Source organism: Manis javanica, chromosome 8 (genome assembly GCF_040802235.1).
Source record: "Manis javanica isolate MJ-LG chromosome 8, MJ_LKY, whole genome shotgun sequence".
Lineage (NCBI taxonomy): Eukaryota > Metazoa > Chordata > Mammalia > Pholidota > Manidae > Manis > Manis javanica.
Window position 1 is genome coordinate 45045119 of NC_133163.1, and position 18278 is coordinate 45063396.

The 18278-nt window shown below is 41.8% G+C and overlaps 1 protein-coding gene across 4 annotated transcripts in view; it reads right to left on the reverse strand.

Moving 5' to 3' along the window:
• SAMD4A (sterile alpha motif domain containing 4A) overlaps window positions 1-18278 on the reverse strand; it is a 197351-nt gene that overhangs the window by 113382 nt on the left and 65691 nt on the right. The window contains exon 1 of one of the 4 annotated variants that reach the window (XM_073211224.1): window positions 10008-10338. The exons of the other annotated variants lie outside the window; for them this stretch is intronic. The gene's annotated coding sequence lies outside the window, so the exon portion shown is untranslated. Of the gene's footprint in view, window positions 1-10007; window positions 10339-18278 lie in introns of those variants that run through there. 4 annotated transcript variants of the gene reach the window in all.

Consider the following 18278-nt stretch of genomic DNA (forward strand, 5'->3'; position numbering starts at 1 on the left):
GTTATTCTAGACCCAGAAAATCCTCAGAAATCAGGGTTCATTATGTAGGGTCAGAGAGATGGAGATGGATGATAGTCAATCATGAATTAATGAGGATTGAGGAGATCCAGCCAATTTCACCTGGAGATCTCCGTGGCCATCCATCTTTTCCGTCCTCTGCTCCAAATGCAGACCTGTGCCTTGGAGGCAAATGACAAATCATCCATCTTAAAAGTCCATCAGGTGAAATGCCATTAAATTGCATTATTGCCCAGAACTGCAGAGAAAAACATTTCTTTTCTAGTTAATCTGGCAGCTGTCAGTTGTTCCCCATTAACTTGAGAGATGCATCTGGTTTCTGCTCTAGAATAAAATACCATGCTATCTATCAAAATTAAACCCCTATGAGCTATTACTGAAATGAAGGACAGCCTCTTATAGGCTGGAGGTGGGTGCACTCACGCCTTCCCACGAAGTCCATGTTCTGGCACACTTATCTTTGGGATCTGTACTCCCCAGGGGAATAGGAACCCAATAATCATACCTGTCTTATGATTTCAAGCACTCCACGACAGCTTGAATTAAAGCACATTCATATGGCTTTTATTATTAAAGATAATCACCACCTCACTGTAAAATATTATTCTTCCTGAGGCTATCAGATGCCTGTTAGATGTCCAGCACCTACATTCTCACATTTTTCCTCAAGTTGTTTGTGCTCTGATATAGAGTCCAGAAACAGTACAGAAACAGAGGAAGTTCTTTCCAAAATGTTTTTAGACCAAAGAAGACAGAAAATAAATGCCCTGGATTTTAGCTCACATCAAAGAAGACCTTTCAGTATATCCTTATCTCACTTCATGAGAAATAGGTATATTCTTTTTTTAAAAAATTTTATTTTAGTATCATTAATCTACAATTACATGAAGGACATTATGTTCTCTAGGCTCCCCCCCTCACCAAGTCCCCCCCATATACCCGTTCACAGTCACTGTCCATCAACATAGTAAGATGCTGTAAAATCACTACTTGTCTTCTTTGTGTTGCACAGCCCTCCCCGTGGCTCCCCCACACTATACATGTTAATTGTAATGCCCCCTTTCTTTTTTTCCCACCCTTATCCCTCCCTTCCCACCTGTCCTCCCCAGTCCCTTTCCCTTTGGTAACTGTTAGTCCATTCTTGGGTTCTGTGCTTCTGCTGCTGTTTTGTTCCTTCAGTTTTCTTTTGTTCTTATACTCCACATATGAGTGAAATCATTTGGTACTTGCCTTTCTCCGCCTGGCTTAGAGAAATAAGTATATTCTGAAACCATCTAATGCAAGTCACATTGTAATAAATCATATGTCATTACTTAAAGGAATTCCCTCATTCTGTGTGTGTGTGCACACATGCATGTGTTGGGTTCACATAAATAAATGTGTATTTCAAAACTTTTTAAGCCAAAGATCATAACTTTATTGCAACAAGTACTTTGAAATACGCTTTGTTCGATTCCGAATGGCTTCTTCTTTACTTATTTCAGAGTTCTTTGAACTAAACTACATTGCTTAGGGAAAGAAGAGAGAAAAAAGAGAGGAGATGGGAATAAGGGAGAATGGGGGGAGAAAAAGTGAGTGCATTCGCCAGAGCTTGCCTGGATAGTTGTGCCTACAGCTTCCCTCCATCAGCATGTGTCCCTAGTGAGCATGAGAAGAGAAATGTGTGTCTGCTCTCTCCTCAGATGGCTCAGTTCTCTTGTACTTGCACAGTATAAGCATCTTGGCATGCTCAGTAGATAGTATATTTTATACAGCATGCCACTGCAATAAAAGAAACTGTAAAATCCAACACCATTGAGTTGACAGTTAATGTAAAATAAGCTGCTTAGAGCATGGAATCATAAATGATATTTTCATTGTATGTAAAAAAATATATATAGAAACACACTTATACATTCATTCACAAACTTGGTACAGGAGCAATGCCTTGTCTTTGAAGATGGGTCCACTGTCTAGAATTCCCAAGTGTCTTTCCTATATAAACCTGAAATCTGCTATGACTTTCAGGTTCAGTTTCTTTAAAGAAGATAAAAAATACCCAAAGACAGCTGAAAAGCAATCTGACTACAGAATCTGCCTAGAGCTTTATCACTTCCATCACCCCAGTCTTTTAATCTTGCTTGTATTTAATTTGGCCACAATTTTTTTTAAGTAAATTGACAAGTCTTTCCAAGACAACAGTATAGTTTTCATATGAACACCTTTCTTTTCATACTCATATATCATCTGTGTATATAATACTTAGTTACATAGGGGAAAAAATAGTCACAAAAATTTACTTACAAATGGGAAAAAAATACAACTGGCATAAACAGGTTTGGGAATAAACAGCTCTCAACTGGCTTCCAATGGAACTGACTGGAGAAGCAGGCAGCCCACTGGAGACAGCTGACTAAGCCCCAAGCACAGACATCTGGTACACTTGCCTGAAGGCAGAGGGCACAGCTTAACTGGGAGTGGGGCCAATGAGTTCCTCTGTGCCTCACCTGAGACTCAACCAGAGAAAAGAGCTAATGACCTACCCGCATGCTGGAGGGGGCAAAAATGACCCGTTTGGACCTAGGGAGGGTCTGTAAATTGGTCTCTAATCTGGTGCCTTTCTAAGGCTGTGAAGGGTAACTTTGCTCACTTTTTATTTTATGGACTACTGGGTAAACCTCCTCATAAGATGCAGTAAGTAACACTGTTATAAACAGGACAGAAAGCGAAAGTAGTGTTGCTTTTGGCTAAACAGAGAAACACTAAAAGGCAGGAAGGATATTACATAAGTATATATAATATATATTATATAAGTACATATACCTTAAAATAAATATTCTGTATTAGGTATATAGTATATATACATACTATATATATAGTGTAAATATATATATAAAATACATAGTATATAAAGTATATATGTCTACTTAATATACTATGTATAATAAACTATGTACACTTAATATATAACAATATACAATATTAATATATAAAATATAAATATATAAATAATAATTTTCTATATAAGTATATATATTCTATATAAGTATATATATATTATATATAACATGTATTCTATCTCTTAAATACATTCTTTTAGTTTAATATATAAAGTGTATATATATATATGTGTGTGTATATGTAAGTATCAAGATCCTCTGATTTGTATCAAGTTGTATTATATCTTAGGATCCTTTGACTAAAAACTTTAATTCCTAAAATTCCAGCTGGATTGAAAAATCAGTTTAGTTGCCTTGCTTCACTACTTTAGACCTCACTCAGCCCATCATTTTACTCATTGTTGCTACTATACAGGGTTTGGATAAAAATGTTTTGGATGAAAAGTATCTGAATCCAGTCTCAGTGACAAGGAATGAAAGCCTGTAATGGTACATACTGGCTGATTCCACTTGGCAACACTTGTAGCTGTGAGGGATGGTATATTTGAAGGGCCTTTATTTAGCTCTTGAGTTTTATTTATCTAGGATTTATTATTTACATCCAGGAAGGATTTGAGGCAGCTGAGCTCTTCAGTTAAGCCCATTTTCTAACAGTTCAGTCGCTTCTCCCTCATTCTGCTATATCCAACTTTAGTGGAGTAGTTTTCCCAGGATGATCAATTAACGGGAACCCCCGTGACCCAGGCCATGGAGTGGTACAAAGCTAATGTGCATGCACAAGGAATGAATCCATGACCCCCTAAGGATCGAGGCCAGTGCATAGACAAAAGATCCAAATGCTGACCTTGATGAGGATGGAGCTCTCATCACAGAACAGGAAACTCTGAGCTGGATTCCCCAAGGGTCTGCCTCAGTGGTCTGCTTTTATCTGCCAATTAGCACTCTGTTCTAACTACCTGGCTAACCAATCAGATTTATAAATATGGCAGCCACACCAGGGCAGGGCTTTGAACTCTTCAGGAATAAAATAGCAACAAAGAAATCTACAGACTCTACATTTTGTATCTGAAGTATACATATGAAAAAGAATTTTTATTCTAGATTATTTAAGTTTGTCAAGGCAAGGAAATGTATATGCTTGTCCTAGGTATAAAAATGTTCACAGACCCAAAGATAAGATTTGAATCACACTTTTCTATTTTAAAGCACTTCCAAATGCTACCCTTATGCAACATCATTATTACAATCTTGCTTGACACATGAGGAAACTGAGGTTCCAGAGAAAAAAGGTGACTTGCCTGAGGTCTAGAATTCTGGTGTTTTAACTTAATCATAGGCTATACCTCTTGCTCCACTGTGTCCCCACCATTCATGAAACAGGAGTTTGCTGATCAAGTCCATCAGGTAAAAGACCCTTCAGTGAACTAAAAAGAGATATGAGTAGTGTGTCATTGACTGCCATATCTGCAGTCTCAGTGTCCATCCACTGAAATTCAGATTTTAATTGGTAAACAATTCTGTGGCTAAAAGGACTGAAGATAGATGTGTAGATTTCAAGTCTAATATAAGCCATTCAAAGTCACTGGTGAAAAATTGTGCATGGATCTCACTTTATAAAATGACTTTGTGGATGGGGTTCAAGGTAGGTGTTGGTAAAAGACGTCATGAGATTCTAAACTTAAAAAAAACTCTTCAGTGGATGTTTTACCCAGTCATTCCACCCAGAGCACACTGAGGGTCTAAGCGGGCTGCGATGCTGGGTCGCTCCCCACTGGCAGCATCAAGGTGGTTCTCATCCTCCCTTTGCGGAGCTGCCATCCTCCTGGGCAGTACCTACAGCCCCACGATCCCGCTAGGAACACTCCTTGGCACTGGGGAGAACCTTCTGTTCTCTGTGAACACAAGACCCCTATGGTGAATGTCCTGGAGAGAAGCTGTGTTGGAGTGACAGCTGCCTGGACTTATGCCCCCAGCCCAGTGCTTCCTGCAACAAGTTACCCAGCTTCTCAGGAGACTCTTGGTTTCCTCCATTAAAATACGGAGAAAATAAAACTAATGCCTACTTCCCATGTTCCTTTGAGGATAAAGGAAGACAAGGTGATTTGAGACCCACACAGCACCACCCAAAGAATTTAGATAACAGTGAAGTCTGGAAGTTAGACTGACTGAGACCCTGGAACAAGAGGAGTGGGCTGATAAGGGACGTCGAGAGTGGGCCTGGCTCACTTCTCCACTTCTTTCCAGCCCAGGCACTCCCCCTCCGATGACATCAGGCCACCTAAACTCTGTCTCAATGTGCTCTGCAGTATTGGGTGCAGAGATGGTTCAAAGCATAGTTCCAGACACTGAAGAAGCATGGACACTTTCCAAGCCACATTTCCAGAGTCAGCCAGCACTCTCACAGCTGGGCTCGCTGACTGGGGTTATTTGTTTCTAGGTGTCGTGTTGCCCCTCATGACCACTAACCCCTGAGATTAGGGGAGGAGGCACACATCATCTGTTTCCCTAAAGCACCAAGTAGAGCATCCCTGGAAATTTCTGCTGAAGAACAAGAATAGTGATAGGGATTCATCAGTTGGTTGTTCATGGTCCAGACAAAGGAAAGGCCACAAAAGAGCTGAACACCCCTTCTCCAACTACAAAAAAATCCACATAAAAATGTTTTAATTGCGCTGATAAGAATGGAAACTACAAGGGAATATGACAGGTCTCTCATGAACTGTGAGACTGAGTTCCCAACCACGATGAGTCTTGAATGTGTGGAGATACTGAGCCCCTCAGCCCTTGAGCAGCCAGGCACGGTCCAGCTGTTTGCTGGGCTAGCTGGGAGCCTCCAGTGTGCTGAACAAATGTAAGTACTGTCTCCACATGGCCAGACACACAAGGGACTGGGAAACAGCCATAGAACTGTGGAACTGCAGTCCTAGACATCTCCCTTCCATACTGCAGACAGGCCGAGACAAAACGGGTTCTGGGTTTCCAAGTTTTATTTATTTCCTTGCCCGATTCCTCACTTACGACACCAGGCCCTCACAAACACTTGTGAGTGAGGCAGCCTCAAGGCACAGGTGTGCAGACTGAGCCTCAGAGAAGTCAGGCGACCTGCCCAGAGTGATCATTTCCTGAGCACCAGACCGGCCCCAGTTCTGCTTGTTCTCTACCTCCAGCAGAGAGAGCCCGGCCAGGCGGCACACCTGACTCCTTGGTCTGGCTTCTCTTCTGACAAAGAACAGCAATAATCTCAGAATATGTGACAGTGAGAGTCAAAAGTGAAAAGTAAGGAAAATATAATGGGAAAAGGGCACAGCAGCCTGGAGGAGCCCTGCGAAGATGGAATGACACTCATGTGGAGACCGAGTGAGCTGCACAGTGAGGATGTCACAAAGGTGTGGAGAGCTCAGCCTGCAGGCAATGGCTGCAGGGTGAGGAAGAGGCACACTGTTGGGGGGCTGGCCAAGGTAGGGCCACATGTCTACATGGGGCAGGGCATCAAACAAGCTTTTGGAAATGTGGGTCTGAGCTCAAAATGGGCATTACCCACAGATGGAACTTGTCAGTCATTTGCCCAGAGAAGAAGGCTGACATTTTGGGCTGGCTAAGGCCTTGTAGGACACTGCAGCCCAGATCTGAGCCTCAGCGAGGAGGTCTGGGAGCTCTGTAGAGTCCTACACTAACATTATATGATTAATTAGAAAACCAAATAATTACATCTCCCCTTTAAGCTCCTCTCACATCTCTTTGGCATGATTCAATTAAAGAATATTCTTGACCTTCAGGTCCTTGAAGCTAAAGTTGAGCTGCACTGTTAAAGGTATCTTCACCTCACTGAGCCTCAGCTCCTGGGATGCATGTGGTCTCCCCACCATGCAATCATCAGACTCTCCAGATCTACAGAATTCACAGTAGAACCCAAAGAGGACATTCTCACCTCCACAGGATGGGTGGAAAGGAGACTAGCTCCTCATTGGCTAATTTCAACAGTCCTCATATGATAAACAGTCTACTGAAATCATCACTTTATCCACATGGCTGCCCCCCTCTACTGGAGCAGTTGGCCCTAGGAAGGAGCTGGTGGTCGCTGGACACAAGTACACTGTGGAGGCCAGATGGGTATCTGTGCCTTAGCAAGAATCCAGCACAACTTTGACAGCAAGGTTGCAACTCTCAGCAGAAAACTTGACTACAGAGCTGGCTATAATCAGGACTTCCAGCCAACCTCTCCTCTTTCCCTCCAGAAACCTATCATCTCTCTGACTTCTCGACTGGCAATCAACAGCCCAACCACACTGTTAATTCTAACTGTCTTGGAAAGTGTGGAAGGGGTCAGGGAAGACACCTATACATAAGGGAGGGGAACACAGCAGCAGCAAAACAGTCTTTATATATGAATTGAAAGTGTTACAGAGAAAAGCTTTAGTTGATTATCAGTTTCAGTTTCTCATTACCACACATGGGTGGTAGGTGGGTTAACTTGCCTCAGTGGCCGATGTACCTGGAGTATTTTATAGGAGAATATTTTAATGGCCAGCATCAACTGTAATTTATCACCGTGAGCTGAGTGAGGACAGTGAGCAGTAATCACACTACAGGTGATAGATACATCTACAGATTAGACAGAAGGCATGTGTTCCTATGAAAAGCATCCTGAATATGGGCCAATTTGGCATGGGCTGCCATGGGAAAACTGATGTTAAGTTTCACCAGGGGATGGAGAAATGGAAAATAATCAGGTTATTTGTCACCTTGCTCTATAGGCTTGGTAAAATATGAGAAAGCACATAAAAAGCTAGTCACAGAATCAGGCTTACTAGTATTCTCACTACTTATTTTAAAGGATTTCTGTGCAAGTATCTCAGCTTCTCTTGGCATCTCATGTTCACTCTTGGTACATGAGAGCTGGGGGCTTCTCCCACCACCACCTAATGAGCCAAGTCCCAACTCACGGGGGAAAGGCCAGGAAGAGGTGACCTAGGGAAGAGACCTTGACAGGGCGCCACCTATGTGGCAAACAGAAGCCACTCCAAAGGTGTACCTTGGGGAGAGAAGCCTTGGACAGCTTCAAAGTATCTCTCCATATATCAACAAGGAATAATCAACCAAAAGTGTGATCCATGAAAAACAATCTACACAGAGTGACATGATATGAAAAACTATGATGGCTTAAAAGAGAAACCAAAGGTTAATGGACAGATGAATTCTATAGAAGGAAAGTTAAAGGGTAAAAATCTAACCAGTTCTCACCATCTCATTTTTATTCACTTTTGCACGTCCACCACGAAATGAGCTTCCTTGATAATATTGAGAATAATAACAATAATTTATTGGTCATTTATTATATGCCAGCACTCTTAAGCACTTTACATGTATCTTTTCCTCATCATAACAAACCTATGTGGCAAATTGTTATTACCTCCATTTTACAGAAGGCAACATTAAAGCACACAGAGGTCAAATAAACCACTCAATGTCATGCACCTAGCAAGAAGCAAGGCTGGATTTGCAGGTGGACATTTTGGCTCCAGAGCCTCTGCTCTTAACCACTATGCTTTCCCCTCAATGAAGGGGAGTGTCCAAAGGAAAGGAGAGAAGGCAATGCAGAGAAACATCCTCAGCTCCACCTCAAGCTTGCTGGAGTACCTGCAGTCAGCCGATTGCTATTGCTTTGATCCTGTGCTCCCCAGGGAACACGGATGCTGTGATTGCGGCCCCCGCACCCAGCCCACCTCTCCCTCACTGTGGGGAGGACATGGGATGTGGGCAGACCGCCCACTGAGGTGGTCTCTGAAAAACTTACCTTCTATCTGCAAAATAATGAGCTGGCATTTTTGTTTAGGGATTTGCCTCCTTGTGAATTTGGGAAGTCTTTCCAGACCATCCACCTATGAGGTGCCAGGTCAAGTCAAACTTCAGATACGCAAAACTGGAGATCAGAGCCCAGCCGAAAGGGAAAGAAGGCCAAAGGGACAGTGTCCCGGTCCGACCTGAAGTAGGTCTGATTCACTTCTCACCAAGAGAGAATAAAAACAAACACCATTTACTGAGCACCTAGTATGTATGTGCCGGACACTAATGAGCTGCTCTCTATGCCATCTTCCTCACATATCCTTCTGCACTCTCCCTGGAAAGAGGGGCAGGGGCTTCCTAGCCATGGAGTGAACACCGGTGGTTCCTAAGTATCACAGACCACATCAACACTGCTTCTGGAGCAAAATTTATCCTGGCATATGTCTAAATAAGAAAAATATGACAATACTACTTTTTCCAGAAGCTATATGTGTGTGGTATAGAGAACTATCCTTTCTTCTGATTTTATATTCTCCTTCCTTCTGGTGTTGAAGTATCATTTCTTTTATGAAAGGATAGTAACATTATATGACAATTTTACTATTGCTGTTTTTAACATCCTTACTTCTCAAGATAAAAACTAACAACCCTATGTTGAGCCTCCTCGATTTAAAAAAAATTGTTGTCAATCATAAAATCCCAAAGTGTAGGGTCACTGACCCCGGGAGCTGACGTCCTGGGTTTCACTTGACCTCGGCCACGGACGGAATTTAGAAAACAAAGAGGCAATCCCAGTGGCTGGAATGTCCCCTGTGCTGCTAAGCTCTTATGTGACCTCCAGTTACTCCCGAGTCCCCAGTGGCTGCTACCAGTAGGAATCCCCTATCCTTCCTGACCAGGCTGACGTGCTCGGCAGAGTTCAGGACACAGCTTTAAATGTGGTTTCCTGAATAAGGGAGAGACTCCAGTTAGGCAGGAAGGAGTTCAAACTTGAATGTTCTATGTCATAGTCATTTACCGGTGCTTAGGAATGAATACATCAACAGATATGACCTGGAGCAAAATAATATTCCGGAGAAAATCCCCAACAACCCAGAGAAAGGTTCTTGTCACTGCACTTCATCTTCTGTGTCTTCTGTCGACAACAAAGTAACACATTTAAGACTCAGTTACTCGAAAATACATTTAAGCTGAACAATATTTGAGAAGGCTAATGGTAACTGAGAGGAATGAGTGCTCAAAGGAACCAGACACAACATCTATTCGACTTCCTGGCTAAGAAAGAGGGTGGTAAGCAGAGAACCCCAGGAGTCGGGAGATGATCACCTTAGAATCTTAGGAGGATTCACTCTCAGGTCTTCTGCTTTCTCTCCTCCAAAATAAGATGGCTGGTCGGTCGCTCTAAATCCTAAAATTCTCTGATTCTAGTCATTTCCTGGAGAAAAGAGCAAGGTACCTTGAGAGAGAAGCTTGAAGGAAACGTGTCAAGGCCCCAAGGAGACGCTGATGGAAGGTGAGCTGGTGAGGTGGCCCAGGAACATCTCCGGGGGGTTCTCCTGGACTGAGCTCCCGGCCAGAGCAGAGGACTGCGGAGGTGGACTTAGGCTGCTGAGTGCGCGAGGGAAGATGGGGAAAGAGCAGGAGGGGAAGAAATATGGGAAAGGCAGAGGCCTCAAGTTCGTGGGATCCTGTGAGAACCAAAGAGCAGGTGTGAGAGAAAGCGTGGGCGGATACAGCTCTTAAGAGGCTTGCAGGGCATGGGAGAGGGGCGGAGAGGAAGAAGAGAAAGCGGACATAAGAAAGGGCAGAAGAACAGAGAAAAAGCAGAAACCGTGAGACGACAGAGTTGAGACGTCCACCCCTCATTCTGAATAGAAACAGAATTTCTTAACCCTCTCACCATCCATTCGCCAAAAAAGTCACCAGATTGACGTCCCATGGCATCCTGCCGGATTAAATGGAGGAAATCCCCACTCTTAAACAGAACAATATAGTACCATTTTCTATAATTAAGCGAACACAGAGGCAGCCCACCTGTATGCAGCTATGGAAGAAAAACTCCGCAAAGGCCCATAACCTTTAAAAAAAGATTCTGGGCTAAGCTATCCAGAAATAGAACATTTTGATTACAAAATAAAAACTAGGTCAATAAGATAATGGATGTGATTTAAATGAAAATCACAGTATTCATAATGGGCTAAAAATGGTATCAATATTACTGCAGAGAAGGAATATAATTAAATGTATTTTTAAACAGCAGCTCCCCGCCCCAGCCCAGCCACCAGTATTCCTCCACCTCATCGGAGAGGAATGTGCTGGCCTGCCACAAGTCGGTCTGAAGAATGCAGAGTTTCCGCACTACTTTAGAAGATCCCAAATGACACTGGTTAGCTACATTCTTTCACTTGTAGATCACTGTTATTCATTTACAAAGAAAAAAAACGGAAAGGTTAGGAATCTGACCATTTCATTCTTTCATGATTTTTACTATCTGACCAGGAAATGTGCACATGGAGGTATTAACTGCCACAGTTTCTCTGATCCACTGACACGAGGGGAATCACAGACCGTCATCTGAGGCGGATACAGATCCTAAGAGGCTTAGGACAGGCTAGGAATTAAGACAGAGGGTAGAAGTGCAAATTTCTGGGTTTCTTTCCACAACTTGTGGTGCGACCTTGCGGAGAAACTCTTAACTCTTGAGTCTAATTTATCTTCTAAACCCTTGCATGGAAAAGGGAGGCAAAAGGGGAGCAAGATGAATTAGCTCTAAAGAATAATGTTCTGGACAGTGAATCCAGTTACTACCATGAGCACACACAGGCTGCTACGGCATTTTCTCAGATGTCTCTGTAAAAGCCAAGGCCTAGGACTGTTTACGAGGAAATGTCAATGGTCCCTTCAAACTTGGGATGCTGTATGGGATCAAACAAAGATTAAGCAGGACTACTTTACGATGAATATCTTACCACCGTAGAACACACGTGTGTACACACACACACACACACACACACACACACGCAGTATTCCTTATTAAAGGAGATTGAATCAATATTTATATCATGGAAATCTCAGAATAAGACATCAGCATCTCTACATATACATATCAATCATTCAGAAGAGATTATTTTCCAAACCTCTTTGTGGGTAGTGCATATTTACTAGTAAACCTTTTAAAGAGAATTAACTCTTAAAGTTGCTTAAATTCCAACATACCAACCATTAGTTGTTGCAGGGCATCCATTCATCCTTAGAAAGCATAAGCTCACCTCCCATGAAGAAAAACTGTTAAATGACAACTGAACTTGTCAAACAAAGAGAGGTAGAGAACTTGGTCATTCTCTGTTCTGCTTCATGTAATGCTGGACTCCCTAAGTGCAATTAAGTGTGTTTGTAAAATACCATTAAGTTAGTGCCCACTTCACCCCTTCCCTTCTTTACTTGGAGCATTATAATAAGAGGTATTTCAGTCAGCAGCAAGTTGACAGACACCATAACCATGAGTCCTTTCTGTAAGTGAAATAAGTCACTATAATAGGTCTTGAGGAATTCTAAACCAAGAGAAAGGCCAAAAAGTTACAGATCATCTGAGCTCCTCCTGTCACTGTCGAGGTTGTTCTTATTTATAGTTCCTCCCTATCACCAGGGCCTCTAAACCCTGAAATGAAAGTAGTGAAGCAAATGTGTGGCAAGGGTCACAGCAGACTGGACACAACTTCTGTGACTACCCAGACAACACGGTGCTCAGTTTTCTGATGAAAAGCATCCTGTCAATATCATTTTTAACTCTGACTTCCCATGACCTCAGTTGGGAAATACTGATGTGGATGAAAGAGAAGACAGGGAAAGCCAAGCAGGTGAGAAACCCTTAAAGAATGCTCAGTGCAAGCGTATGACACGGGGCGCGCCTCTGTTCTGTGAGTCTGGCGGGGAAAAAGAGATGGGTGATTTGCAGGGGAAGGGAAGAGAGATAGGGGAAAAAAGCTTATGTTGGGTGAGGCTTGCCGGGAGAAGGCACCCGAGTCATTTGTGCTGTCACAGGATGATCTTAGTCTAGCAGGAACTTTGGCATTTTGGTTTCTAGCGGGGAGGAACCAGCTGGGGGCTAGGGAAACTGGTGTTTTTGGGGAAAGACAGACAGCTGCTTGAGCACCAGTGTCAGAAGGAAGTCCTCTTCCCAACTGCCAGCCCACAAGACAGAGCTGCAATCCAGTGGCAGGACCCACTGTAATGAGACAAAGTGAAATAAGTCACTATAATAGGTCCTGAGGAATTCTAAACCAAGAGAAAGGCCAAAAAGTTACAGACAAAGGAGGCAAGACCGAGTCTCTGCCAGGTACGCCCTGAGCTCCTTGACAACAGGAAGATCCCAGCAATGCAGTAATAGGGGGATCCTCATTGACAGGACCCAGGGAAGGAATTCTCATTTCACCCATTTAAGCAAGTATTAATTACTTATACAGGTTCAGGTACAGGATGGACTGGTGAATCAATAAATGAAGTAAAGGCTTATCTATAAACAATACATAAACCCTCTATTCCAAGTCTTTTATCTGATAAAAGTTGTGAGTCGATTGATTTAATTTACTTTCATTCACTTGTCTTCTGTCAACTTTGCCAAGCAGGGATCAGTGAACTACAAATTGGAGGTAAGTGGGAAGACAAAGACACTTGTCTTTGGGATGATCATTCCCTAAGTAAGAGTCCTCAATAATAACCCCTTCCTTCCATTGCCCTTTTGGGATATTATAAGTCAGGGATGATAACAGAAAATCTTGCTTTTTTATAGTAAACATTCTAATGGCTTAAAGTCTAAACAGACTAGGAAAAACCACAGAATATATCAACACTGGCCATTTTAATGGAAAAAAATATGAAATACATATTTTCATGCAAATGGAAATCCTATACTTATAAAAGCAGACAAGATGATTATGTGTGACGAATACTTATAGGCAAATGAGAAAACATAGAAAAAGTTCCCCCTAAAATAAACTGATCTTTTTTCAACATACAATTCTCCTGAATTCTGACATTTATGCTTGCTTGAAAAAATAATTTAAGTCAACACTTCCCACTCTGTTATTCAACCCTGAGGCATAAAAACTTGATTAAATAGCCTAAAAGTGCTTTCACGTGTGAGGAGCTGACTTACACCCTGACAAAGTCATGCTGTAGCTTGACTTCTACCCGGTGCCTGTGTTGATACCCTACTAAACGTTGAGTTCTACATCTCCCACTCTTCCTCTGCCTACCTTCTCCGTTCTTTGAGAAGATACCAAAGCCTCCTGGTGTGGGCTTTCTCCCAGTGATCCCCACCACAGTCCGCTAGTCTTTCCTAAGCACACCTGTGCTGTTTCAACACCACCATAACCAGAATGGCATGTTTCTCCCCAGGTCAATGCTTCCATCCCAAAATAGGCTCCTGTGACTTCCCATTTCCTAAAACCTCTGTTCCACTTTCCAATACTCTTGTCACTCAACTTCTCTTTCTCTTCTGGCTCCTCCCTTCCCCTAAAAACCTTAACAAACCACAACTCATCAAATCGTGAGACAAGTCTAGGATCACATGCTCAACTGCCTACTTGACAGACCCACTGCGATGTCAAATAGGCAACTCTATCCAAATTATGTCCAACACTGAATTCTTGATTTTGATTGGAAATCTGGCATTTCATCTATATTCTCCATCTCAGTAAGTGATACCACTCAATTGCTTAGAGCAAAAGCTTGGAATCATCCCCAACTCCTCTCCATCTCTCTCACCACACATCTCATCCAACAAATGAGATGACTCTACCTTGAAAATATTATCTCCAGAATCCAATCACGTGTCTCCACATCCACCACTGCACTGCTGGCCCAAGCAGTCACCATCCCTCACCTGGAACACTAAGTGTACTGAGCTCCCAGCTGCCACTCTCACTCTTTGACTAAAATCTGTTCTCTGTAAAACATTTAGAGAGGTTATTTACAAAGTCCAATGAAACTCATTCTCTTTCTCAAACTTTCCGAAGTCTTCCCATGACATTTAGAATATAATCCAAAATTTTACACATGGGCAATATGCCTCTTGGTAGCCCCGTAGGCTACAAGACTACTTTTGCAATGTCATTTCCTACCACACTTTGCCCTGCTCATCCCACTCGTCACGCTGACTTTCCTACAATTTTTTAAACAGAAAACCACTCTGAATAGTAAATGTGCACATGGATTAAATATTATCTGTATGCAAGATGCCCTCTCAGAAAAAAAAAATATATATATATTATCTCTATGCAAATGTTATATCTATTCATCCATTTGCCAACCTGCTTCTCCGGTTCAGCCTCAGGATACACACTCGGTCTATTAGGAAACTCAAGCTAGATGTCCCCATGACAACACAAATTAGACACTGCAAAAAGGAGCTGCTTCCCCACCACTGGGCTGGAGGCCTTGAAGTAGCTGTAGACCTCCACTTACTTCAACCCATGGTCAGTCAGCTGCCAAACCCTGCCACATGCCCTGCCGCCAAAGTCTCACTTTGCCCTTTCTTCTTTCTCCTCTTACTCAGTCCTGGGTCTTTCCTGGGCATCTCATGTCTGAAATCCCACACCTCTTCTTTCCCTTAGCTTCCTCATATTGCCGAGACAAGTGTCCTTCCAGAGAGCTGACAAGGACTTCTTTCTATACCCGGGTTCAAGTCCATGCATTCAGCCTCCATTCCTGCCTCCTACTTGATCCTTTTATTGACTTCTACTGTCACTATGCTGTCCAATACGACAGCCACTAACCACATGGGGATATTTTAATTCCAAAGAACTGAAATTTAATAAAACTAAAAATTCACTTCTTCAGCTTCACCAGCCACATTTCAAGTACTCAATGGCCACATGTGGCTGGTGGGTACCCTATTGAGTGGCACAGCTACAGAACATTTCCATCATCACAGACAGTTCTACTGGGTGGTACTAGAACCTGTCCTCTCTGGAAATTTACTCACTGTCACAACAAAATCTTCTGTGAAAATAAATCCCATACTCAACAATCCCTTTCAATCTAATTTTTACCAAGACCTTGTGTTTCAATATCAGGGAGCTCCTGAAACATTCTTTTCCTGAGACTCATCTTAACTTTGAGGGCAGGATAAATGATATACCCTTTGCCCACCCCACATAAACATGACTTTCCTTTCATAAAACTTCTTTTCTGTGCAGAGTAAATATTGACATATTAATAGTCAATTTATATCTTGTTCCATGTTTGCTTAGCTGTTATGCCTTTACTATCTGCTCAGTAAGATTGACTATTGTAGACTGAATGCTCTTGGGAGCAGGGCCAATATTTAATGATGCCAAGCATAGAAAGCTCTTTAAAAAAAGGTATGCTTTAATAAGGGTGACAGCATGGTGGGAATGCACATAGGCTCTGGAATTACCCTGCATCTGAGTTCCTGTTCTGCCATATACTAGCCAGAGCAAGTTATTTAATCCCTCATCCTTCTCAGGTTAAGCACCCAAGAGAAAATGATAGCTGCCTTCCTTACAGGGCTGTGAGAATTAAGTGAGACTTGAGTAAATCTCTTGCAATAGCTGATACATGATGACTACTCATTAATGTCAGCTGCTGCTGCTATCAATTATTTTAAATAGCTATAAACAAAATCAATTTCAATAATAATTGAGGAGGTTAAAAGCAAAAGGGAAAAGAAATTCCAAATGCAACTGCTCATTGTACAGAGTCAAGTGAAAGTCTTCAGATACAGTGTGATGGGTATTACTCAAGTATCAAACCATGGAAAATATGTATCAAAGTAACATAAATTTGAACAATTTCCACTCTGCTTCTTGTATTTCCAGTTCTCTGGAAAATTTATTTCAGGAACAGTGGAGCCTTGCTTGGCAAATTGAACAGTTTTCCATTAGTTAAATGCAAGAAGGATGATTTCATTTTAAAAGTGAAATGTGAAAAGTGGTTAAATGGTTAGGAGAGAAGTAATCATACAAGTCTTTCAAAAAATCTGAAAAATAAAATAATAATAGAGAAGAAAGATGTAATTCAAAGCTCACATGAGCATTATTCTGCCTTGAGTACTTAAAGGTCCATCATCCCAGTGAACAAATAAAACTGGTACACACATCCCACATGTTCTGAGCATGAGATTTCTCTCCCTGCCTTCAGTAGCTGAAGTTCAGAGGTGGCTGTATGTAAACAATAGCCAAAGCCAATACATGAATTCTGCCAAACAGGTCACCCACTCTTCTCTTGCCATGGCTTCTGAAGGTGCTAGGCCACTGGTTCTCAAAGTGTGTGCCTTGGACCCACAGCACTGGCACCTCCTGGAAACCTGCAAATTCTTGGGTCTCACCCTGGGCTGATCAGAAACTCTGAGGGTGGGGCCCACTCCCGTGTATCTGAACAAGCCCTCCAGGTATTTCCAGCACCAGAGCCTGGGAAATACTCCTTGGGGCAGTGCCAGCAGAGAAGCCTTTAGGCTTTTCTTGGACGGTAATATTGAAACTACTATCTTCAACTGGCTATCACTGGTACAGACGCATGATACCGATTCTGCCTGCCCCACTAAGACTTGATTCCCTGATGTGAACATTAGTGGAATCTAAACAGATCTCAGGCCTGGGGGAGGGAATACCTGTGGCTCTAAGGCACCAACAAGCAAAATCCTGTAGAGTAAGCTAACCCTGGAACCAGGCATTTTGTCTGTCACATAAAATGGAGTCAAAATCATACAGCCCAAAATCATACGTTTAACTTACTTGCCTTTATAGGGAAGGATTACTGATTTACAACAAGACACAGAGTAACAAGACAAAAAAACAGAATATTGCAGCTAATTTAGAGAAGCCCCCACCACTTCTTTTTTATATATTCATGTTGGAAAACAAAAGAATCACAGAATTATAACAAAATCCCGCCAACTATATGAAAAAAACAAAACAAAAAGGAAAGTTACAGGAAACTTTCAGAGGCTTCTCAAACATAACACTTTTTAACATTAAAAACTCATTTAGAGGGAAATGGATAAGAATTCTGGACCTCAAATTTTTCATTATAGTGAAGTCTTTTTAAGCAAGAATTCCTTCAGGGACTTTTGTTTTCATTTTTTTAAAGATCCAAAACAAAATGGAAGCTTATTTAATATTTTGATGCTTTCATAATGTTGACAGTTATATTTTCACAATTCAAATATATTCTCCAGCACAGCCCCTTACTCATTTTCCAGTGTAAGTAAATAAAATTCAATATGCATAAATGTGCCTTTTAAAAACGTTTGTAGTTTTTTTTTCAAGGTGTGCAGTCACATATTGGTTTTGCAATTAACACAATTTTAAGAAATTGGCAGAGCCTTTCATAAATTCATATAATAAATGTATTACACAGTTGTATAGTCAATTTCTGAAAGGAGAAAACTTAACAATAGCTATGCCTGGACAGTGGAATGGAGGCAGGCAAAGAGGGAAAGGTGGAACAGAGAAATAGGACTTTTACTTTGTCACTTTAATCCTTGAGTCCTATTCAAATTTATTTTTGTACATATTTTGTATAACCCACTTAACTGCAGTACTTACAAATAAAATGTTGACTTAAAAATAATAA